This window comes from Protopterus annectens, chromosome 9.part0, assembly GCF_019279795.1.
Source record: "Protopterus annectens isolate FY-2018-M chromosome 9.part0, PAN1.0, whole genome shotgun sequence".
Taxonomy (NCBI): Eukaryota; Metazoa; Chordata; order Ceratodontiformes; family Protopteridae; genus Protopterus; species Protopterus annectens.
In genome coordinates, this window is record NC_056743.1 from 639,052,106 (window position 1) to 639,077,433 (window position 25,328).

Consider the following 25,328-nt stretch of genomic DNA (forward strand, 5'->3'; position numbering starts at 1 on the left):
TGTATACAGTCCTGGAATACAATGCTCACAGGGAGGTGAAGGACAGTTAAAAAGAATATGCAGATGTGTTGAGTACACCTAAATCAGTACTACATTACACATCATTAGATGTTCACTGGTCCAACTACTGGAACAGATTCCAGAACAGACAAAAGCAGAGGCCAGCAGATCCTTAAGAACAGTGATTCTGCTGCTAGAATGTAAATACTGAATGCATTCACAGAAGTGTAGGTGGGCTGCAGCACAAACTGCATTTGTATAAATACCATTACCTCTTTCACTCACACAAAGAAAACACAGGTAGCAAATTTCTCCAAAGAATGCATTTTACAATCACATTAGAAAGAACCCATGAGGATTATCAGCAGCAGAAAAAAACTGTAGTTCGCCCACTATGTTAGGCTACTGATTTCTTTTCCTGACCTACAGCAAAAGAGGACTTCATCTGTGGAAGTCCCTAACTTGCTAAGTCAGGAATGATGCTCCTACATTAATTAACTCATTCATGTCTGCACTGCCAACTGCACAAAGTTCTGCTTTATTCTAAAGTGCAAGCTGTGTGGGCTGCCTTGTCTCATTCTAGCCTATGACACTTGAAAGGCAGGTCACACACAGTGCTACTCTTTCAATGCAACTTAACTGTGATATTCAGTGTCACAACTGGGCAGTTTAAATTTCAGAAATTTTTAATTGAACCAGTAAGAAAAACGTTACTTTACTTGCTCAGTCCTTTTTTCTCGCATTTAAATTTATTGTCTGAACTTCTGACTTCTGTTTAACCTGCCAGCAAATGTGAGTGAAATAATAATGTCAGACTCCTGATTGCTGTCAATCAATGATATGAAGCAGGAGCATGTCAGATTGCCAAAGACAGCTTAGGCGGTAAGTTCATCAAAACTACTTCCCAAGACAATGGGGTTTGCCCTCTTGCTCTACTATTGCGCAACCTGGAGCTGGATGGCCTCCCCCTGCAAAAAGTTTTCCTTCTGTGTTTACTGATGGTAGTTATGGATGGACTAAAAAGGACACCCAAACCTACAATGGGGCATCTATAGTTATTCTATGCTTTAGGCTTGGAGTGATATAAGGAAAGAAGAGTAGGTCCTGGCTTGGAAGAAAGTTTTAACAAGCAGTATGTCTGAAATTAAGACAGCATACGGATCACAGCATCTCTGAAACCACTAGCAGCAGTCATAAAAGTGCTGGAAACATGCAGAATGCCATCAGGCTCACTAAGCAAAGCAACTCAAAAGCCTGACCCTTGTACTGCCAGGAAATATACTTTGTCACAGAGATCACTTCTACTGGGCTTTCTTCAATGAAAAGCTTTCTAGTTCAACTCTAGAACAGGTCATACAAACTTGATGGTCAGGACTCTGGCCACTTTGCCATACTTGGCAGAATGGCAAATGACAAAGCAAAACCCTCAAGTCGTCCAGAAGAAAAACAATTCCAGGAAGAAACTGCTAGAAATCAATCATTCACACAAGGTAACAGCAAGACAGATTGAGGTCTACATTTTGGAAAAGGATGTTCCCCACCACAGAAGTGTCAGATATTTGTTCTGCTCAGTAATCAAAATGTTTAAAGCTCACTTCAAGAGTCAGTTACACAACACTCGCATGCACCAACATCACCAACCTCACCCTAAGTGAGATATTACAAATACTTTTTTTGGGGTGGGGTGGTAGAATTAGCCTCCCACAAAAAAGTACAGTTATGTACACTTACCATAAATGTAGATGTTCAAGTGTATTCACTGTTGCAGTCCTCACATATGGGTTATCCGGCTCCCGGTAGCCCTCAGTCGGCCTGAATACCAGAGTCCTTGATATATGACGTCGGCTGCCGCAGGCTGTAAAACTGATGTCAGCACGTCAGGTATAAACGGAGGCAGTCAACACCATTTCTTCAGTTTTTCTAGCCTTAACTGTCATTAGCCCCCAAAAGAAGGCTAACCTGGACACACATCATACAAAAAATAAAAATCTATAGTCTGTGCCTTAGGAAAAAAGAGGGAATGGAGGGTGGGAAACCAGGACTGCAACACTGATTACACTCGAACATCTACATGTATGGCAAGTGTACACAACTGTACTATGTTCTTCGTGTCTCACTGTTGCAGTCCTCACATATGGTTGATTCCCAAAGCCCAGTAAGAAGACAAAGGGTGAAGGAAGGATCACAGATTAAGGGTTGGTAAGAGGCCCTGCAAAATTGCAGAGGCAAAACCAGCCCTGGATTTAGAAAACAAAGGTAGATTGTAATGCTTTGTGAAAGTATGAACAGAGGATTAAGTAGCTGCTTCTAGAATGTCCTTAGTAGGTACACCTCTCAGAAGGGCTGCAGAGGTAGAGGCTGCTCTAGTAGAGTGGGTCCTAATACCCTGAGGGGGGATCTTCCCATGCTGCAGGTAACAAAAGTGAATACAATGAGCAATCCATTTGGAGATGGTTTGTAGTGAAATAGCTTTACCCTGTGCCCCAGGAGCAAAACTAACCAATAACTGTTCAGATATTCAAAAGGATTTAGTCCTATGTAACTAAAATCTCAGCTGTCTATGCACATCAAGAGAGTGCAGAATCCTTTCCCCTTTATTTTGGGGATTGTTGAAAAATGCAGGCAGGTGAATAGACTGGTTAAGGGTTAAACTGGCATAAAGGAGGGATTGGTTCTCAGAGAACCCCGATCTGAGTGAAAAGGAATGAAAGGTTCTACTGCCATTAAGGCTTGCAGCTCAGATACCCTTCTAGCTGAAGTAATAGCTAACAGGAAAGCAGTCTTCCAGGATAGAAACTTTAAATCTGCAGAGGCAGCTGGTTCAAAGGGAGGTAGAGTAAGTTTTTATAGAACAAAATTAAGACCCCAAGCAGGAGTAGAAGCTCTTCTGGGAGGTCTAAGATTACTAGCTCCCCTCAGGAACTGCTTCATCAAGGGGAAAGAAAAAAACGGGTTGCTCAAAAGAACAATGAGCTGAAATTGCTGGTGTGAAATTTGATTGTAGAAAAGGAAAGTCCACCATTAACAATCCTACTAGGTAGTCAAGAATGAGTGAAAGAGAAGGATGAGAAGAGTTTAGCTAGCATCCAAGAGCAAAATCTTTTCTATTTATCTGCATAGGATTTTCTTGTGCTAGGCCTCCTGGCCTCGTGAAGAACTTCAACCACCTGTTGGGAAAGATTTAAAGTATTAGCCAGGCAGTTAAATGCAGAGTTTGCAGATGAGGATGAAGGAACTTTCTCCCTCCCTGAACCAACGGATCTGGTACCAGGGAAAGATGCCAAGGCTGAGCCTGGGAAAGGCTGCGATGGAAGTGATACCAATGCTGCCTGGGCCAATCTGGAGCTATCAGAATAGCCTTTGGTTTTTCGTCTCATCTTCAGTAGCACTCTGGAAAGAAGAGATAGAGGAGGGACTGCATAAACTGAGAAATGTGTCCATGGGAAGGACAATGCATCCACCCTCCAAGCTTTGTTGTGAAACTCCCTGGTGCAGAAGGTTGGAAGGAGATGACTGGTGTGAGAGGAGAAAAGATCCACTTGTGGGTGCCCCAATGATGAGTGATGTGATAGAAAATGCCCCTGTTCAATTGCCATCCATGAGGATCCAGAAAGTACAGTTGTGTACACTTACCATAAATGTAGATGTTTGAGTGTATTCACTGTTGCAGTCATTACATTTGGGCAATCTGCTGGCAGGTTGCCCTCAGTCGGCCTGAATTCCAAAGTCCTGGGTGCTGCGTTGGCCGCTGCCTCCTCCTCCATGACATCAGGTCGTCAGGGGTATAAAACAAGCAGCCAACGCCATTTTCTTTAGTTTTTCTTGCCCCAGATGTCAGGTGCCCCCGAAAAAGGTAGCAAAAAAAAAAAAAAAATTATATATATATATATATATATATATATATATATATATATATATATATATATGTATAAACAATATATACATGCATCAATATAAACTTTACCTTCGTCTACAAGCAAATACACCACATAGGCTGTAGAAGATAGAGAAGGAAAGATAAACTCCAGAATGAAAGGGGGGATGGCGGGCGGGTAACCTGGACTGCAACAGTGAATACACTCTAACATCTACATTTATGGTAAGTGTACACAATTGTAATATGTTCTTCGTGTTTCACTGTTGCAGTCATTACATTTGGGTAAAATCCCAAAGCTATGGATGGGAGGCTGGAGCTAAACAGTATTAGGTGTGGCTATAAGGCCCTGCAGAACTGCAGTGGCAAAGTCTGCCCTGGACTTAGAGTAGAGAGGCAAATGAAAATGCTTTGTAAAGGTGTGAACAGAACTCCAAGTAGCAGCCTCTAGAATGTCTTTGGTTGGTACTCCTCTGAGAAAGGCTGCTGAAGTAGCTGCAGCTCTGGTGGAATAAGACCTAATGCCCTTGGGCATAGGTTTGCCATGGAGCAAGTAGCAGAAACTAATGCAATCGCTTATCCACTTTGAAATAGTCTGCTTTGAAATAGCCTTTCCTTCTGATCCTGCAGCATATGTCACTAGTAATTGCTCAGTTTTTCTTAGAGTTTTAGTCCTAAGTAGAATCGTAGCTGTGTACATCCAAGGAATGCAGAATTCTCTCCCCTTTGTTCTGCAGATTTGGATAAAAGGTTGGCAGATGAATAGTTTGGTTAAGAGCCACATTGGAAACCACCTTAGGCATAAATGAAGGCTTTGTCCTCAGAGACACCATGTCTGGGTAAGATATGATAAAAGGCTCCACAGCCATGAGGACCTGTAGCTCTGAGACTCTTCGTGCTGAAGTAATTGCTAGTAGTAGAGCTGTTTTCAGTGATAAGAACTTTATATCAGCAGTAGCAGCTGGTTCAAATGGAGGCAGGGTGAGCTTTTCCAACACATAATTGAGGTCCCATGCAGGTGCTGGTGATCTTCTAGGATGCCTTACATTTTTGGCTCCTCTAAAATACTGCTTTAGTTAAGGATGAGAGAAGATTGGTGGCTCTGTACTGTAATGAACCGAAATGGCAGAGGCATGGATTTTAATTGATGAGAAAGATAGGCCTTTGTCAAGCATCTCAGTCAAGTATTGTAATATCTGAGGAATATTTGCTTCTGCTGCATCAGTTCCTTGTGCTTGATTCCAAGCACAGAATCTCTTCCATTTAACAGCATAAGATTTTTTTAGTACTAGGCCTTCTGGCTTCCAAAATGACATCCATCACAGCTTTACTGAGAGGTGTTGTTTGTATAACTACATGATCAGCCATGCTGCCTGGTTCAGTGTCTGGAGTTGATTGTGCAGGATCTGACTGTTTTGCTGGGACAGTAGTTGAGGTCTTTAAGGTAAGGTCCAAGCTGGGTACTGAGACAAGTTCCTTAGGATTGGGTACCAGTATTGGCAGGGCCAGTCTGGGGCAATTAGTATCATCTTTGGTTTCTCTTGTCTGACTTTTAGTAGGACCTTGGGAAGAAGAGGCAGAGGAGGAAAGGCATAAACTGATAGGTTTTCCAACTGAAGGATAGGGCGTCCACTTTCCATGCTTGTCTGTGATAAGTCCTTGTGCAGAATCTTTTCAATTGATAATTTTGAGGAGAGGCAAATAGATCTATGTCCGGGCTCCCCCATTACTTTATCATCATGCTGAAGACTTGTGTTTCTAGTTTCCACTCATGAGGGTCTATAAGGTTTCTGCTTAAATCGCCTGCCAGAGTATTTTGTTTTCCTGGCAGGAATTGAGCTTGAAGATGTATTTGGTAAGTCAAAGCTGTGTCCCACAGTGCCATGGCTAATCTGCAAAGGGGGTATGAGTGCGTGCCCCCCTGCTTGTATATATATACCACATAACCGTGGTGTTGTCCTTCTTTATCAGTAGTTGTCCTGGATGAAGTAAGTCCTTGAAGGCTGTCAGGGCATTTTGAACAGCTAACATCTCTTTTTGGTTATGTAGATGCATTTGTTTTGGGGTCCATATGCCCTGAATGCATCTTCCCGCCATGTGGGCCCCCCAGGCATAATCTGATGCGTCTGTTGTTAAGGTTTGGCTGGCAGGGGGTAGAGTGAAGGCCCGTCCCATGTTTTGGTGACATGCCTTTGCCCACCATAGAAACTCCTGTTGTAGGCAGGGAATGAGAGGAATCATTGTTTCCAGACTGTGACAATTATGACTCCGTAAACTTTTTAGGTACCACTGAAGTTTCCTCATATGCAGTCTTGCATATGGAATCAGTAGGATGCAGGATGCCATGAAGCCCAAAGCCTGCAGAGTTTGTCTTGCTGATAACTGGATTTTTGTTGCCATCAGTTTGAAGTAAGTAGTCAGTTGACTTAGTTTGTCTGGCGTGAGGTAAGCCATCTGGGCAGTTGTATCAAACTTGCACCCAGGAATGTGATCTTTTGAGAGGGTACCAGTTGTGGTTTGTTTTTGTTTATTGTGTACCCTAGGCATGTTAGAAGCCTTTTCACAAACGCCAGGTGTTGAAGAAGAATGTCCTTGCTCTCTGCTTGAATGAGACAGTCGTCCAAGTAAGGACATATTTGTATACTTCTTTGTCTGCAAAAAGCAATTACTGGTGCCAGGCACTTTGTAAAGACCCTCAGCGCAGTAGACAACACAAAGGGCAGTGCAGAGAATTGGTAATGCATTAAGTCAGCCTTGAATCTGAGGTATCTTCTGCACGATTGCCTTATTGGGACATGCAGGTATGCCTCTTTTACGTCTAATGTCACCAGCCAAGCATTCTTGCCCAGCATGGGCAGAAGCTGCTGCAAAGTCAGCATTTTGAATTTTGGAATGTCCAGGTATGTGTTCAAAATCGATAAAATCCAGTATTGGCCACCAGGCCTTGTCCTTTCTGGGTACCAAAAACAGTCGAGTAAACCTTGTCCTTTTTCCTGTTCTGGTACTAGCTGAATGGCCCCTATATCCATGAGGGACGTAACCTGTGTCTGTACTTCTGCCCATTGATTTTTTGGCAGATATGGCCAACCGTTTGCCACTGGCAGAGTATGGAAATGGAACCTGTATCCCTGTCATACGATGTTTAGCACCCACTTGTCCTGGGTTATTAACTGCCAATTTTGAGCAAAAAGTGCTAATTTTCCCCTTAAGGGTGCTGCCAAAAGGTAAGTTCTTGGTGAAGGCAGAGGGAAGTCATTGGGACTGTTTTCTGTAGGTTTGCACTTTATCTCCTCTAGCTTTGGAGGAAGAAGCACCCTATTGCTTTGACCTGTATGAATCTTGTGCCTGGGTATGTGGCACCTTTAGGGCATCTGGATTTGCCCCTTTGAGCTCTGTCTGACACAGGAAAGGACCAATTTTTTGTAGGCTAGTGTCTACTGAATCTTGGTGGCTGCATTTGTAAGAAGTCTTTTACAGTTTGCATAGACTTAGCTTTGTCTTCCATTTACTTTAAAACCTCTTCTGCCTTAATACCAAACAGAGTATCATGCTGTAAAGGTGCATCCAGTAATTTAGCTTTAACATGATCAGGCAAATTTTGCTCTTTTAGCCAGGCATGCCTCCTAATCACAGATCCAGTAACGGCAGCCCTGCAGGTGGCCTCTAAAGAATGAAAACCACATTTCAAAGTATGCTTTCCAACTTGTTCAGCTGCATGCAATAATTATTGCAATTCTTTATTTTCTGCACATTCAGAAATCAACACCATTTTCTGTTTCAGCAATCCCATAACATGTTGTTGATACTTGAGCATATGAAACTGGCAGTTTAAGGCCTTAATTGCCAAGGCTGCAGACGTATAAACCTTTTTTCCCCATCTATCCAGTGCCCTTGAATCTCTGTCAGAGGGGGTAGGATTTTTTGCTGTTAAGGCCTTACCCCCCCTTTGGACCCTGTGAAATAGTTTCAGGATCAGCAGCAGGGTTTCTAAATAAAAATTTGAGAGAGTCAGGGACCCTGTAATACCTGTCAGGTTTGCTGGGAGCCGGAGATAAGGAGTCAGGGGTCAAGCTTGACTCTGAAAACACATCATCCACAATGTCTAAAACAGTGGGTATTGCGCTAAAGGCCTGTGTTGAGGGAGAAGGAAATCCCTGAGCTTCTTTTTTGATTCTGAGAAATCTTGACTCTCCCAGTGAAAATGCTTCCTCAAAGTATGCAAGGTTTCTACAAATGAATAATCCTCAGGAGGTGATGCAGATGGTATAGACTCCTTTGCATCAGAATCCTCATAGGGAGATATAGATAATTCATGATCAGAAGAGGAATCAGAAGAAACAGAAACCTGATCTGAAGATTCATAATCAGTCTCTTGCCTACGCCTCTTATCAGGAGGGGGATGGGAACCCCTGATCAAGGTAATAAGGTCTTCAGCCATTTTGATCATCTGTTTTTTAGGCATAGCGGCCTGTGCACATGGCTCATGCATCGGTTTTGTAGTTTTAGAAGTTGTTTTGTCTTTGGTTTTGATATAAAAATGTTGAGGCCTGAATACACCCTCAGAAGCCGGTGCCTGCTCAGCGGCTCTGGACCCATCCGAGGGAGATATATCCGTGGGTCCAATACTTGAGTATCTCTCGGCGTGCCAGACTCCACATGGGTCTGGGTAGGGGCCTGCGACTCTAAAGTAGCTATCAGGGGCTGCGAAAGCGCCTCACTGAGTACCGGCGACTGGCTTAGGAGAAGCTTCGTCGTCAGTTTTGGACCTCAACTGTCTGCCTCTGTCCTTTTCTTTGCGTTTTTTTTATGTACGCCGGTAGTCGGATTGCTATCCGACGACATTTCTGGGTAGCTAAATCCGTTTCCAAAATACTTTGAGGCAAAAATATATCTACGCTTAATAGTGCGTTGGTTAAATCTAGCACAAAACCGACAGCCAGGCACGTTGTGATCAGGGCCTAGGCAAGGAATACAGTATAAATGGAAATCCTTATGAGGTATTTGCTTCCCACAAGTAATACAATTATTAACTTTTTCTGACATCGGTATGGAGCAAGAAAAAAGTTTCACCAATGGAGTACTTAGCTTTAGTGAAGACTTCGGTTCTGAAACTCAAACTCGAATATTTCAGGAGTCGGCTGACCGGCACTTGCAAAATGCTTCTGCTTCGGGCACTGCGCGGCAAGAAAGACTAAAGAAAATGGCATCGGCTGCTTGTTTTATACCCCTGGTGACCTGACGTCATGGAGGAGGAGGCAGCGGCCAATGCAGGACCCAGGACTTTGGAATTCAGGCCGACTGAGGGCAACCTGCCAGCAGATTGCCCAAATGTAATGACTGCAACAGTGAAACACGAAGAACATCATGCCTGTCCAATTGATCCGCCAAGGAGTTTAGCCTCCCTGAAAGACACTGGGCTATTAGATGTAAGCCCATGGATGCTGCTAGGGACCATAGTCTCATGCATTGTCTGCACAAGGGGTAGTAAGAGCAAGTCCCCCCCCTTGCTTGTTGATGTACCACATGACTGTAGTACTGTCTGTCCTGATCAGCAGAGTCCCAGGATAGAGTAGGTCCTTGAAAGCCAGCAAGGCCTGCTGCATTGCCATCAATTCTTTTAAGTTTATGTGCAGATGAATCTGCTGGGTATTCCAAGTCCCCTGTATGCCCCTGCCTTCCAGATTAGCCCCCCAAGCAACATCTGAGGCGACTGTGGCGTGGTGAGAGTCTGGCTGGCAGGCGCTGGGCGGAAAGGCAGACCCTTGTTCTGAGAACAGGCTGTCGCCCACCAGAGGAACTCCATTTGTAGACAGGAAATAAGGGGAAGAATCAAGTCTAAGTCCTGTGTGTGTTTGACACCAAAGATTCTTGAGGTACTACTGAAGTTTTCTCAGATGCAGCCTTGCACATGGGATCATCAAAATACATGAAGCCATGAACCTCAGTGCTTGCAGGAATTGTCTTGCAGACAGCTGGGTCATGCTTGTCAAGTTCATGAAGTAAGCGGAAAGATCTTCTTGCGTCTGTTGAGGGAGGAATACCATCTGGGTGGCTGTATTCAGAATCGCTCCCAGGAAAACAATCTCCTTTGATGGAACCAACTTTGACTTCTTTTTGTTGTGTGTGTAACCCAAAGAGGTGAGAATGTTCTTCACAAAATCCAAATCCTTTTCTAGTTGCTCTGGGGAGTTTGCTTGAATGAGACAGTTGTCCAGGTAAGGATAAATTTGAATGTTTCTCTGCCTGCAAAAAGCAATGGCTGGAGCCAGGCACTTCGTAAAAACTCTGGGAGCAGTAGATAAGCCAAAAGGCAATGCAGAGAATTGAAAGTGTTGCTCCCCAGCCCTGAAGCGAAGAAACTGCCTGCAACTTTCCCTTATTGGGATGTGCAGATAAGCCTCCTTGAGATCCAAAGTTACCAGCAATGAATCCTTGCCCAGCATTGGTAGTAATTGTTGAAGGGTGAGCATCTTGAATTTGGGAATCACCAGAAAAGTGTTTAGAATGGACAGCTTCAGAATAGGGCGCCAGGTGCCCCCCTTTCTTGGGTACCAGAAAAAGCCTTGAATAAAAACCTAGGCCTGCCTGATTTGCAGGAACTGGCTCTATAGCCCCCAGTCAGTAGAGAAGACATTTGAGTTTCTATCTCTGCCCAGAGAGTTGTGGGTATGTCTGGGTATCCTTGTAAAACAGGGAAGGTGTGAAAGTAAAACTTGTAACCTTGGTTTACTATATTGAGCACCCATTTGTCATCTAGGATGGAAGACCATACCTCTGCCAACCTGGCTAACCTTCCCCCAAAAGAAACCCAGGATCCGCAGAGGTAGGGAGAGGAAGTCCAGAGTCATTGAGAATGCTTGCTTTGGGAAGCTGGCTTAGAACTCCCTGCTTTTGCAGAAGAATGCCATCATTTATCCCTTGGAGAGGCAGAAGCCTGCCCTCTGGAAGATCTGAAACCCCTAGGCCTAGAGCTGTCCTGCTTGCCAGGATCAGGGAAAGACCAATTCTTGGAAGGATAATGCCTACTAAACAGAGGAGACTGAACCTGAAGGAAATCTTTTACAGTTTGCATAGATTTTGCCTTATCCTTCAACTTCTTAAGTACCTCCGCAGCTTTATTACCAAAAAGATTGTCCTTGTCCAATTTAGATTTAACTGGTTCAGAAAGAGGCTACTCCCTGAGCCAAGCATGCCTTCTAATTACGGAATCAGTGGCTGCTGCTCTGCAGGAAGCCTCCAAAGTGTCAAAACCACAATGAAGTGAATGCTTATTAACTGAAGTGGCAGAATTCAGCAAGTCTTGTAAATCTTTGTTCTCCATCATGGATGGAATATCACCAAGTTTAACTTTAATAGCCTCCAAAGTATGCTGCTGATACTTAAGAATGTGAAAGAGACAATTCATGGATCTAATGGCAAGAGTTGTATAGACTTTTTTACCCCACCTGTCCAAGGCCCTAGATTCCTTATCAGAAAGCACAGGGTTTTTAGCAATAGAAGCCTTAACACCCTTGGAGCCTTGAGAAATAATTTCTGGATCAACAGTAGGGTTTTTAAAAAGGAATTGATGAGATTCAGGAACCCTGTAATACCTATCTGGTTTTCTGGAGGCAGGAGGAACAGAATTAGGAGTTAAAGAATTTTCCATGAAAACATCCTTCACAACCTACAAAACTGGAGGTATAGCCAGAGGCTTATGCTGTGGCAAATCTAAAAAAATTCTGATTCTTTTCTTAGGCTGTGGAAAATCCTGACATTCCCATTTAAAATGCTCCCTAAGAGTATTCAAAGTATCCCCAAAGAAAAAATCCAATGGAGAGGAGGCAGTAGGGATAGAGTCCTCAGCATCAGAATCCTCAAAGCCGGAAAGAAGTTGAGAATTTCCTTCTTCACCAGCAGACATACTGGAAATCTCAGAATCTGAGACAGACAAAACATCAGGAGATAATTCCCTAGTCCTCTTTGAAAGGGGGGCCTTAATCAGGGAAAGAAGATCACCAGCCATCGTTACCAACTGGGACTGAGGTACAGGAGGGCAAGCCGACTCCGGCTTGTGAGAAGGTTTGCGCTGGAAGATTTACTAGCAATCTGGAGGGACTCGGGAGGCCTAGCAACTGCAGAAATCTGAAATAAGGTAGTTGGTCTGGTTCTGGTCTCATGTCGAGAAGAGGCGTCAAAAAAAGCCGGTGCCTGCAAAGCGGCTCCGGACCCATCTGAGGCGGCAAGAAGCGGAGGGTCTGAAGATGAAATAACAGCTTGTGGCATGGAGGACTCCGTAAAGGTCTTGGCAGAGACTTGTGGCTGAAAATCTGCAGACTGCAGGGGCTTCGAAAGCTTCTCAATGACTAACGCTGTGCTCATGACCAATTTCACCGGTGCGTCGTCAGTAGATTTAACCTCAGGCCTGTTGTGGACCTTGTCTTTGCACTTCCTAGGCATATCCACAGTCGGGAGACCAGAAGACGCTATACCGATGAACTTAGGCCAGACTCAGAAACGGTTATACAAAATCTTAGCTCTACAGCGTATGGTACGTGGGCTAAAGGAAACACAGAGATTGCAGTTAGGGACATCGTGCTCAAGGCCCAAACTTATTATACAATAGGAATGGAAATCTGTGCAGAATCTGTTTTCCACAGGCAAGGCAGTTATTAACTTTATCTGACATTCGTTAAAGCAAGAAAAGAGGGTCCCCAACGGGGTACTTTTCTGAAGGAGTCTTCAACTTGGTAGTCGGAAAGCAAAACGAAGGTAAACGGCTGACTGGCACTAGTGCGAATTGCATCTGCTTCGGGCTCCATGGCAAGAAAGACTGAGGAAATGACGTTGGCTGCCTCCCTTTATACCTGACATGCTGACATCAGTTTTACAACCGGCGGCAGCCAACGTCATATACCAAGGACTCTGGTATTCGTGCCGACAGAGGGCTACCGGGAGCTAGATAACCCATATGTAAGGACTGTAACAGTGAAACACGAAGAACATCAGTTTTTGACAATTTTGACCAATGACATCACTAAACATTGAAAATCTCAAGAGAATTTCTAAAGGTATCTAAGGCAATAAACAGATAAATTAGTAATTTCTGAGAAAAAAAAACTGTAGTTAGAATTTCATATCTGCCAGTGAAAGAATGGGCTGGCAAAGTAAGGCTATCAGTTTACTTTAGGGACAACAAAGAATTGAAAATGGTATGGGTTAATGTTGTCTTTTACTGCTTATGGCAACAGCATGACAGGAAATACACCCTAAAGGACTTGCAACTGCTCTGAAAATCTGCCGAGAAGACAGATGTCCACCATACTGCTAGTGGACTTCAACTACCACTCCATCAACTGGCAGACTTCTACATCTCATAACATGCAAGGATTTTTACTTCATAAACACAAACTCGCTGAACCAGTTAGTCCACACCCTAACTAAGGGGGACAAAGTCCTGGACTTGGTGTTCAACAATATTGGATAGTTCTATTCCTTACCAGCTGTAACTTCCTCCCTCCCTCATCAAATCAGACCACAAATCAGTCACATTCACCATAACAATGAATCTGGAAGCATCCTCAAATACCTAGGTATTCAAAGGCTAACATATAAAAACTGAGTGATGACCTGGCTAAATTCAACCCCTCCAGCCTGATGACCTTCTCTGAATATACAGAATCCTTTACTGCCAAACTCTTTCACACGAGAATAGCTGAATAGATATCTCTCTCCCCCTCTAACTCAAATGCAATGCAAAACTTAAAAATAAACTTCTATGGTGGAACTCAAATATAAACAGGCTCTTCAATAAAAAAAAAAAAAAAAAAAAAAAAAAATTTTTTTACATAAATGTAACCGTCAAGATGTAAAAATGCTCTTGCTAAACTTAACAAGGAATTTCAATCCCTGATCAAAACAAAAATCTATACAGGAGGTAAAAGTACTCACCCAGGCAAAAGACAACCATAAAGCCTTTAACAGTGTTATAAACTTTGGAGACAATGTCCACCATTGCACACAGCAAAAGGTAAATTTTACATAGTCAGACCCTGAAGACGTAGCCAGTCTACTAGTGAATAAATTTAGCTCTAACTTCACTCCCTCCCCCCATACTCCCCAGATAGCATACCCACATCTACACCCTCCCCTCAAATTGCCCAAGAACAAGCCCTCAGAGCACTTTCCAAGGCCAAGGACACTGCTTCTGTGGGAATGGATAACCTACCAGGCACTTACTGACTAGCCTGAAACAGGACTGTTCAAATCCCCTAAGCAGGCTACTCATCATCAGTCTCCAAACAAGCTTTGTGCCAGATGTATGCAGGATAGCAACGGTCAACCCCCTGCACAAACACGAGGCACCAATGAAGCTGGGTAATTACAGATCCACACGTTCATAAGGCTATGGAAAGGATCATTATGGAATTAAGGATGGCATAGGCAACTTAAAAAGTCTTGACCCAAGTTTGCTCAGTTTTGTCAAGGGCAGATCCTGCCTGTTTAAAATGGTCAACTTCAAGAAGGTTACTGAAGCAATGGATGAGGAAAAAATCTGTATACAATACATATCTAGACATCACAAAGGCACTAAACACAAACACCCACTTCAGTATTAAGAAATTCTCCCAGCTAAATGCCAATCTCTATGCAACTTGTTGGGATAGCAAACTGTCTCATCAACAAAACTAGGACAGGTGGACGGTTTACCTTTACAATGCCGAATCACAGTGGTGCGATTGCTCACACGAGTGAATCGTAACCACGAAAATCAAAACAGCGACAGTTTTACATGTTCGAAAACTAGCAAATCGAAAAGCAGATCCGCTGATTTTCGAACATAAATGTCAAAAAATTAATGTAATGAAGTGTAAAGCAGGGGGCAAGCCCACCTGCACCCCCAATGTGGGGGGCTGTGCTCCCCACACCCCCCTACTTTAATATTCTAACTCCGAGATCGCACTACAGTGGGGAAAGGGACCATTTTCTAATCCCCACTATAGTGCAATCTGCCCCAAAATGCTGAATCTGCAATGAGCAAATGTCAATGTGCATTAGCTCATTGCACATTCGAACCTTTTTCTGTTCGGCGTTTGCAAACTTTGCAAACTGCCTTTTGGACAATTGCTGTTTGCCCTTGTGCAATACGCACACATGAAGGTAAACCTAGGTGGACAGGTGGGTCTAGCTCTTTCAGAAGACTTGTCACTAATTGTTTACCCTGGGATTCAGGCCTTGGGCCACTCCTCTTTGGCATTTACTTCTTTGAGACCAAAGCTAATGTAAAGGGTTTGTGGCTGACCAAGCTTGCAGATTACTACAACTTTGGTGATCATCATAAACTTCCTAGAGGACGCCAAGTTCCAAGAGGGCCTTTCCCAAACAAATAGAAGGTATCATAAAAATGGGCTAAAACTGAATGCCAAAAAATGTGTAACAGACTTTGGCAAGCAGGATGTCCCCAGTAGCTATCACACTGACAACACACCTCTGAAAAAAAAATTCGGTAGTTGGGGACCTGGGAACCTGTGGGGACAAGAAACTGTCCTTTGATCTCATGTATCCACTACTGTAAGAAAGTTGTTTTGCATTATACAGCTTATTAGTAAGGGTATATAGCATCTAAGTCCAGAGTTGTGACTACTCCACAGTATTCAGCAGTTACTAGGCCAGGCACGAGTCCTCTGCTCCCTTTCAGTACGTACTCCTCCAAACACTTAACACAACCTAAATAACCACAAGGCTTTCACACCAAGAAAATCAAGGGCCTAAAATCATAAAAACTACACAGTCTCAAAGCCATTTCCCTCTTCTCAGTATCATACAGGTTGAAGAGTGATCTCTGCCTTGCATATAGAGCCTCAAAAGATGCTATCCTCTCTCATCTATTGCACATCCAAAAGTTCAATGGTGGACTAAACACCCGTTCAAGATTAAGACCTCTTCAACAAACAGAACACACTGGAGGAAAAGATCTGTATTACAGACAATACAAACTTCTTTGGATCAGTCTTCCTCTTCACATAAAGCAAAGTTCTTTCCTTACTCTATTCATATGTACTCTCTGGATGAATGGACCAGAAACTGCAAATTCACATCTGGTTTATCATCCTCGTCCTTTATGGATAGGGATAAAATGCAAATATTCTGCCTTGCTCTAGGTAATTCACACTTTAACAAGGGCTAAAAACTTCATGGAATTCAGGCCTTGGCTTCTCAAAATCCTCACTGATCGTCAAGTACCCATGAACCTATGAACATGTTTTCTTACTCTCTCTCATACACATGTTCTGTCACACAGATGCTTATGATGAGCATCTGTACTTTCTCAGAAATGAAACGTCTATGACCAAAGATATGGAGCTTAAGTTGGTGGAACAGACTTTGGAGAAAAAAAAGGGAGAAAGGAAAACAGAACTACTACCATGAATAAGATCATATGAGAAAATAAGCAATGAAAGGAAAAATAGACTTATGTCATAAGTACACATGAAGAAAAAGGCTAATTATCTTAAGAAAGGGGTATGCTGATGCACTGAGATGAAAGCTTGAAAAACATCAACTACAAGGGATGTGCATTGGTGATCAGTATGCACTTCACTTATTACAATTCAGTACAGACTCAATGGCATTTAAAAGAATTATGCAGGCTCCTGACAGCTACTAACAGTTCCTTCAATTCCATACTGCAGAGACCTCAGAGTTGATTTTAGTTAATTAGCAGGTGCAGCTACCTCCATGGATGTGGGAACTTGTCAGAAAAAAATGAAAGCTGTACTAACCATAAAGACAGCGCTCCATAATCAGTGTCCATTCACTGCCGCAGCAGGACAACTACAGCTCAAATAGCTGTTTCTAAACAGCTTTCATGCCTTCTGTGTTCAAAATCTCTTTTCATAGCATTCGCAGTGCTTCATACCACTCCTCTCCAGACTGTGTCATTTTCTAGTATAATTTTAAAAAGTTCTACACAGTCCTACAGGCCTCAAAGACATTCCTCCAGCTCTCCCTGCACAGGAAAATTTCTCTAGGTAAGGTGGATGGTGGGCAGGTTCATTAATGTCTTCTCCTCTTGGTTGGCACCATGATACACCACAAAGCTTAGTACCTCAAGGGTTGACCTGGACTTTTAGATCACATTCAACTAAGTTTCTTATGAAGGTGTGCATAAAAGAACATACTGATGTTACACAATCCACATCAATAGAAGAATTCCTACAAAAAAATAAAGAGGTAACAATGATCTTCGTAGAATGAGCTTTTTTTTTGTCATTTGACAGAAACTCTGTTTTAGTCAGCATAACAAAAGGTCAGTCTGAAAGCCAGCAAAACAAGGGAACCTTCGGCACTTCCTGCCTGCTTCAAATGGGGGAGGCTGATCATCCTTTATGATATCTTTAATTCTGTTTAGATAAAATCTTAGTTTGTGGTGTACATCTACCCACAATTATAAATATCCCTCTCGGCTGGAGTACTGTGTGATTGCTACTGGTAAATTAGCAGACTGGTTAATGTTAATATCTGTGGCTATTATTTTGAAAGAAGTTAAGAAATGGTTACAAAACAATAGCCAGATTTTGTCTCCTCTGATAATACATTAGAACTGTTCAAAATTGTGGCAGAATTTCCATGATTCTTCCTCTATGACATGGTCACTATCACAGTTAATGTGAGTTAAACATACAACATGAAAATAAGGGTTAAGATGTAAATACAAGTATTTTTGAAAAATAACGCAATATTATAAAGAACATAATAGTGCCTCAAAACCCTTATGGCTGCTGTAACTGATTATGTCTTCCAAGACAGGAAATAAAAACCAGCTTTAGCTGCTAGTTCAAATGGTGGCAGTTTTTCCAACACAAAATTTAAGTCAAAAGCGGGAAGAGGTTTTCTGAGAAATTACCTCAAGATGAAAGCACCTCTTAAAAAGGCCTTGCAAACATTTAAAGATATCAGCAAGGAAGAATGAAGACCCTGCTGAAAATTCAAAATGGCCGTCAATGTAACCTAACTGTAGAAAAACTATAATCAATGTGTCAAAAACTGCAACACTACTGGTTCCTGGCAAAGAAGGCATCAAGATATTTGAGTAGTATTCCATAACAAAAATTCTGTCCACTGACTTTTCTGCTACACAGCTTCTGGGCAGCTATGCTGTGTAATTAGCTCAACCTGTTCAGCAAGAGGCCAATGTACATATATTGTTGATAAATGTGGGTTCAAATTCACGTACGGAATAGCTTTCATTCAAGGGTGGGAAGGTTGCCATAATGGTTAAAGGCTGGGAGGGTTTGGCATAATGGTTAATGTCTTTACCTCATAGACACAAGGTACAGGGTTTGATTCTAACCTCAGGTAACTGGCTAGACTTCAAAATCGTTCTTCGAGGCAGCTAGCCTAGTATTCACCTATAAACCTATGAATCTGTGAATCTGTGAAAACCTGAATCACCTTAGGAGGATAAGCTGGGTCACTGGCCACACTAATGGAACTGGAAAAACCATGCAGTTAGGTTAGTGTGAAGGACTGACCGCCTAGATGAGGCTTGCTGGAATGATGAGGACCGCAGACCCATTTAGAAGTCTGCAGAGACCAGGTTTCTGTGGAAGATAAAGTTACAGCAGGGGATACTATATTTTTTGTCTGGGAAAGTCTGTGGCTATGATAATTACTCCAGCCACGCACTGTTTGGCTTTCTGTACAAACCTCATTATACAGGGAAATGGGAGGAAACACAAGTTTCAGAGAACATTGCTGGACTGCAGCATCCCTGGAAACTGGCCCCTGTCAGTGGATTAAGGAGAAACAGATGCGACATTTGGTTTTCGTAAGGGATACAGAAAGTTTACACTGAGGCTTTCCCTAGCACTGGAGGATGGATTCTGCCTCTGACTGATTGAAGGACCACTCAAGAGACAGTAGTACACATCAGCTAAGCTTATATGTTATACAGCTGGCTTGACTGGGACTGTGCATCATCATCACACACAGCACTGAAGCAATATGGCCCATTCTTATGACCTTACGGTCTCTTCAAAATGGGGACAGGAGCAGGTTCCCTCCACTTGTTGATGTGCCACATGACTGCCATTTTGTCAGCCTCATCTAGAGGAAGACTGCCCTGTATAGCTTGAAATATATAGATCACGCCTGTACCTAGACCACTGGTTTGCATAAAGGCCTTTTCCTCTGATCAAGTCCCTTGGATCATCTGCCCTAAAAAACACTCCCACCCCATGACAGAAGAATTGCAGGTGGCAAGTCGCACACAAAAAATGGGATGGAGATGAAGGAAACACCCAGAGGTAAACTACTCAGAAAAAGCCACCACAGCAGATGTCAACAGCACATTCTATTAAGTTTGAATTAGAAGAGACATTAGGTTGATTTTCTGAGACCAGTGGATACAGAGTCTGATGAAGAACCACCATGTAATATCTATCAAATGGGTCCAAGAAAATTATCCTTGATATGAGACCCAGGACTTTGAGGTAGAAAGGAGCCATCACAACTTTTAAGAACTAAAGACAAAATTAATGCTGGATCGAAGCTTCAAAATTTTTGTCTGGTGGATTCTGGCAATACAAGGGTTTTATGTCCGACTAGCAGACAAAGACAAATCTGTACTTATGTTGGCTCCATTTGTAATATCATAATATCAAACTGAAATCCCTAAAGTTCAGAGCAGCTGCATTACATAGCCCCTTGCTTTTATCAATAACTCCTTTGCTGACGCTGCCAGAACCCAACATTTCCAGAGAAGGGAAAACTACTGACACTTTCAACAAGATATAAGCCATTAACAGCGACAGCACATTTGGCAAGTACCCTGACAGTTGTGGAGTGACCAAGTGGAAGGGCCATGACCTAGTAATGGTTGGTCACTACTCTGAAGTACAGCAACTTCAAGGACACCTTGGCTATCTTTACAAGCAGGTAGGCATCCTGAAGGTTCAGAGACCTTGGAGGAGAACTGAATGGGATGCTGTAGCCTCTGAATACTATCTTCTGATCTACATGGTCTGCAAGATGGCCTGCCAAACATGATGATGCAGGCAGATCTGACTCCTTAGTACATCTACAGCAAGATAGTCATGCAATTATTAAGGGACTAGGCAGATGACCTCCAGGCAGAGTGACTGCAAGCCTCTAGTTCTGCATACCATCTTTGCCTCTAGAACACTGTCCTTTCTGGAAACATCTAGAGCAACATTGGCTTCTATCAGAATTCTATTTCAAATGGGAGCTTTTGGCCTTTCTTGATCTACAAATTTCCAGACTCTTACTTAAGAATAAGTTCTCTGAAGAATGAAATACATTACTGTAACAGCTGTCTCTTCCCTTCCAGCTTGCTCTTTTTTAGCCTTTTAACGTGGGACTGAAACAATGATAAGCCATCATGAGGGCATTAGTTAAGAATGCCTTAAAGTTGTCAGTAAAGTGTTAGTGCCTGGGCCAGGTATGACACTGAAAGGAGATGCCTAACCTCAATATGTTAGGCAGCAGTCACACGGAAAGACTAGTGATACTAGCTAGGGGTGGCATCTGGTACTCTAACAGACTAAGCTCCCAAATTGCATCTTTTTCAGCATCTCTGAAGTTCTCTCTGCCAAGTGAATCTGAACATATGCCATATGCATAAAGTATTTGAAGTACCCAATATGTACTTGCGCTTACTAAAGTAGTCTATGACCTAAGACTTCTTATCAGAGGTTGGACATCTGCACTTTCTTCTGGAGGTTCTTTATAGAACACCAGCCACAACAATGGAGTCAAGGAGAGCAGCCTTACTCCAAAATTCAGTCTTTTGGAGACTGGAGGATGCTGTCCAGCCTCCTAGGGATAGCTGCTACTCAATCTAGCTCTTGCCAGGCCCTTTTTATAACAAATGAAAACATGCAGATTGGTAGGGAAAGAGCCACTCAATGGGTAGAGGAGGCACAGTAGAAAGCCTCCTGCAGTAACATTTTCCTGAGACCAAGATGGATGTTCTTGAACTCCTCCGCCCCAATAATAAAAAAATTTCACAAAATCCAGATCTGACACTAAGGAATACTTCCTCTCTAGATCAGCACCTGGATTGGAAACACGAGTCCAGGTGTTTCCTTCTGTTCTCTCGCTCTCTGGGGGCCGCATGGAGACGCCCGGTCAGAGCATAAGGAAGAGGAATACCCATCAAAATCCATCATAATTTATCCCTGCAGCAATTTTCCAACCCTCTGCTCCTCTCGGACAAGGACAATGGGGCCAAGGCATTAGAATGAACAACTTTCAGAAGTGGAGCAAGAGTAGATGTCACCTCTAAAGGGTTATCTCTGTCAACCTATAGGGATTCTTTCCACAATATTTATGAGCTCTTAGTTATTTACACTGAAGGTTCCACTACTCAAGACAGGTCCCCCCTTCAAAATAAAAATGTTTGAGAACATTATACTGCATATGGTTGAGACCATCAACATTCTGAAAAGTAGAACTGTTTGCACTAAAACAACAATACAGTGGGACCAGAGAATTTGCCCTTTTCCCCAATGTACTGCAATCTCTGAGTTGGTATATAAAAATTAGTAGCAGGTGTGAGGGGGTGGTGCAGGGAGCTTGCTCTTCCCCCTGTAAAAACATAGTTTTTCCTGTATTTTAGTTGTTTTTGACTTTCCTTAACATTGATCACATTGCTGCAACCATATGACGGTTGACATTGTGGAACACTGACAAAACATCGACCCCAAAAGACACCTGGAGTCAAGATGGTCTCAAAGTGAAACAGGTCAGCACAAACTCAATGTGAACAGGTCTCAGAATGAAGCAGATATCAGCAAAGAGAACTTCAGTCAGCACAAAGACAGCTTCAGTACTGAAAACTCAAATGCCAAAATGGTAAGCACCATCACTGGCACTGAGGCCATCAGAACAGAGGCCAGTAATGACTTACTTTCTGGTCCAAGTGACCTTCAGCATCAAGAAAAACTGATTGGAGGTCAGTGCGAAGACTGTAGGTTTGGGGCAATATCAAAGTAGACATCAATAACATCCAGTACATCTTTTGCTGAAAACTGGCCTGTGGAAGGAACAGAGGAAGATGCGAGGGACCTTTTCTTGCCATCTCAGTGACAGAAGAGGAGGAAGAGAGGAGGCCAAGTTCAATTTGTGCCATAACTCATGCCCCAATCACTGTGTTCTAATCTACATGTAAAAGGGACTGAGATGGGACCTAAAATGCACTAAGGGTCAAAAGGTGGTCTTATTCTGACTACATTGAAAACTTTTTCTTTGAAGAATAAAATACTGACTTTTTCTAGGAAGCAGGTCCTCAGCCACCAGCTTCTATCAGAGAAATACCTAAAGAAGAATGGGTAGTACTATTACCCCCCCCCCCCCCAACAGAAACTTCTGGAAAAGAAGCATACATGCAGGGTGGGATGTGGAGGGCTTTAGCAGTTGTGGGGAAAGAATGCGTGTCTCTCAGACTCAGAATCCTTAGCCTTCTATTTGCCCATAGCTATATTAACATAATCACTAGATAATGTTTTAAGTACTACTTTTCATTTCCTGTAAAGTGCTGGAAACAAATTTGTCAAAGATACAGCAGTTGCCTTCCAAATTTTTTGCCATCAGACACAGCATGCAAAAGGAACGGGCAAATTTTCTGTCCACATTTTGTATATTTACTAAATCCGAGGATTTTGTCTTTGATACTAATGGCAATAACATACTGAGAACAACCAAAAATGATGCATAAACTATGGAAAAACTCAGTGTATTACTTAACCTCAACACAGAAGATGCCAAAGACAAGATGCTGACCTGGCAGGAGCAATGAGAAAAAGGCAAAAAAAAAAAGCCTAACCTTTAGCAATTACACATTCTAAAATCCATGTTGAAATCAAAGTTATTTGAAAATTCAGCAGTATAAAGCTCCCAAAGTTGCTGATAATGAGCCTGCAAGCAACTGCTAATGCTTGCAGGAATGTAGAAAATGCCATATAGACAAGAAGAGGAAGTGTGGGGCACTATGGGAGTTGCAGACAGAGTTTTTGAGTCTAAGAGAGTCTTAAAGGCGACAAACGATTACTACCCGTGTCATACAACTCCTGTTAACATGAAAGGATATCATGCAAGATACGAGTTTGTTCTGATTAAAACAGTTTTGCTTTTTTCAAGTCTGCTTTCAGTTTCAAGCATCTGTACTGCTAATTCATTTGGACAGTGTAATTATTGTAAAATCATATTCAAATACATTAATTTCGGTGTTCCAAGACAACTGCTTTAGATAACATTACTGGCACGTGCGATAAATGCATAATAGGTACAGATTATCAAAGTGCTTAAACAATTAAAAGCCAAAGGTTACAGATATTTTGGCACATTCTTCATGCAATCCCTTACTCTGCACCAGACATACAACAATGTAAACATTAGTTTTGGAATTGGCAATAATCTGATTTACTTTCATTTGGTATGGTCCATTCATAAATACACAGCCAGAACAGCAAAATCAACACATTAGTTGTATCATGATGTCGATTATTGTGATCATACAAGCAACTATAGTAAATCTGTTTACAGATTCTTTTTATTTAAAAGTTACACTTGTCTATGTTTTTGCTGTGAAAATCAGTTGCCTCCTACAGCATCAGCTGCATAATATACATCAGTAAACCAGTTACTCTTTATGGATCAATTTGGGTCCAAACTTATCTCTTTTGTACTTGCTACACAATATCCACACTTAAAAGTTGAAGTGGACAAGATGAGCAGATGTTTTTAGACTCGGATATAGTACAGTCTGCACAAAAGTGGAGTACTGAAAGTACAGTTGTGTAAGAACTTACTATAACAGTAGATGTTCTACTGATCACTACTGCAGTACTCAACATATTTGTTTTTGTCTGCTGATGTGCTTGAGTACCAAAGCTTTAACTTCCTGAGGGTGTACATCCAACACATGACTTCAACTCATTTAAGATGAGGTAGAGAGTCAGATGTATGCACTAGTACCTCAGATTATCTCCACGCCAGCAGCCTGGAGAGAGAGGAGACTGGTCAGCTAGGAAGGGTGCGGCTTGAACAGGTAAGTAAACTCCCCCAAAAGCAGCATGAGGTGATAGCTGTGGGAAACAGTAATGCTGGAGAAAAAGACAAGAGGGGAAAGAAGTAAAACTGCAACAGTGATAAGCAGGACATCTATTGTTATGGCAAGTTCCAACACATCTGAACTATCACCTGACTGAAATCACTATTGCAGCATTCTTAACATAGGGGTGATTCCCGGAGCTGAAGGAGACCGAGAAGAGCCTGGTTGGCTAATGGAAATATGAGGCTGTCAAGCTGCCCAAACAGAACAGACCTAGCAAAGTCAGCCCTGGATCTAGGAAAATCATCAATTTTGTTGTATTTGGTGAAGGTGTGCACAGAAGAACCAAGTGGCAGCTGCCAAGATGGACCTGGCAACAACACCCTTGAGGAAGTCATCAGAAAAGGCTACTGAGTAGAATGTGCTTTTGGCCAGGAAGGCAATGATTTACCATATGACATGTTGCAGAAACAGATGGCCTTTGATATCCAGGATGCAATACTTTGCTTTGAGACTGACCGGTCCAGCCTGGTATCTATGAAGGAAACAAACAGTTGGTCAGCTTTTCTGATTTTTTGTTTTGTCCAAGTAGAACCTCAGCTGCCTGTGAATGTTTACTGAGCGTAGAAATCTTTCCCCCCTACTCTGGGGATTGGGAAAAAAGCTAGGCATGTGAATAGCCCAATTTAAGGACAGCCTCATGCACTACCTTAGGCATGAAAGAAGGACTGGCCTTGAGATTCACTCTGTCTCTGTGGAAAATGATAGAGTGAAATAACCATATGCACCTGATGTTCAGACACACTGTGAGCACAGGTTAGAGCCAAAAGAAGAACAGTTTTGTAGGTGCAGAATTTTAGATTGGCAGATGCTGCTGACTCAGATGGGGTCAATATAACTTACTTATTATTTATTGACATTTAATTACTGGGAATGTCCAACTGGGTAGAAGCCCATTTTCAGCGGAGGCCCAGGGGGAAAAGCTCCAAGTTACTATAAAAGATTTTAAGAAAAATAATTTTACAATCTTCAAAATAAAACAAAAACATCTGCAGTTTAAATAATTACGACAAATTATCCACAAAAGAAAATAAACATTGATTAAGAATTGATAAAATGTAAGTTCTTCAGCACAAAGCTGCGATCCCAGAGAACAGGAATAGGTTTTCTTGGCTGTTTGAGATAATCAGGCTCCCTTCAAGAAAAATTTGATCTATGTCTTGGACAAGAGAGGAGGGTCAAGAGTAAAGCAGGCATTGATGGCTGACAGATGGACTTTAATGGAAGAGTAGGCCAAAACAGAATGCAATAGTTCACAGAGATACTGAAGGATAGTGGGAACCTCAACAGCGGATCTCGGATGTGTTAGTGGCACAGAACAAAAAATCTTTTCCATGGAGC

The 25,328-nt window shown here is 42.4% G+C and overlaps 1 protein-coding gene across 3 annotated transcripts in view; it reads right to left on the reverse strand.

The window, feature by feature from the left end:
- The window catches only part of EHMT2 (euchromatic histone lysine methyltransferase 2), a 1,701,692-nt gene that overhangs the window by 324,159 nt on the left and 1,352,205 nt on the right, over positions 1-25,328 (reverse strand). The window lies entirely within an intron of this gene.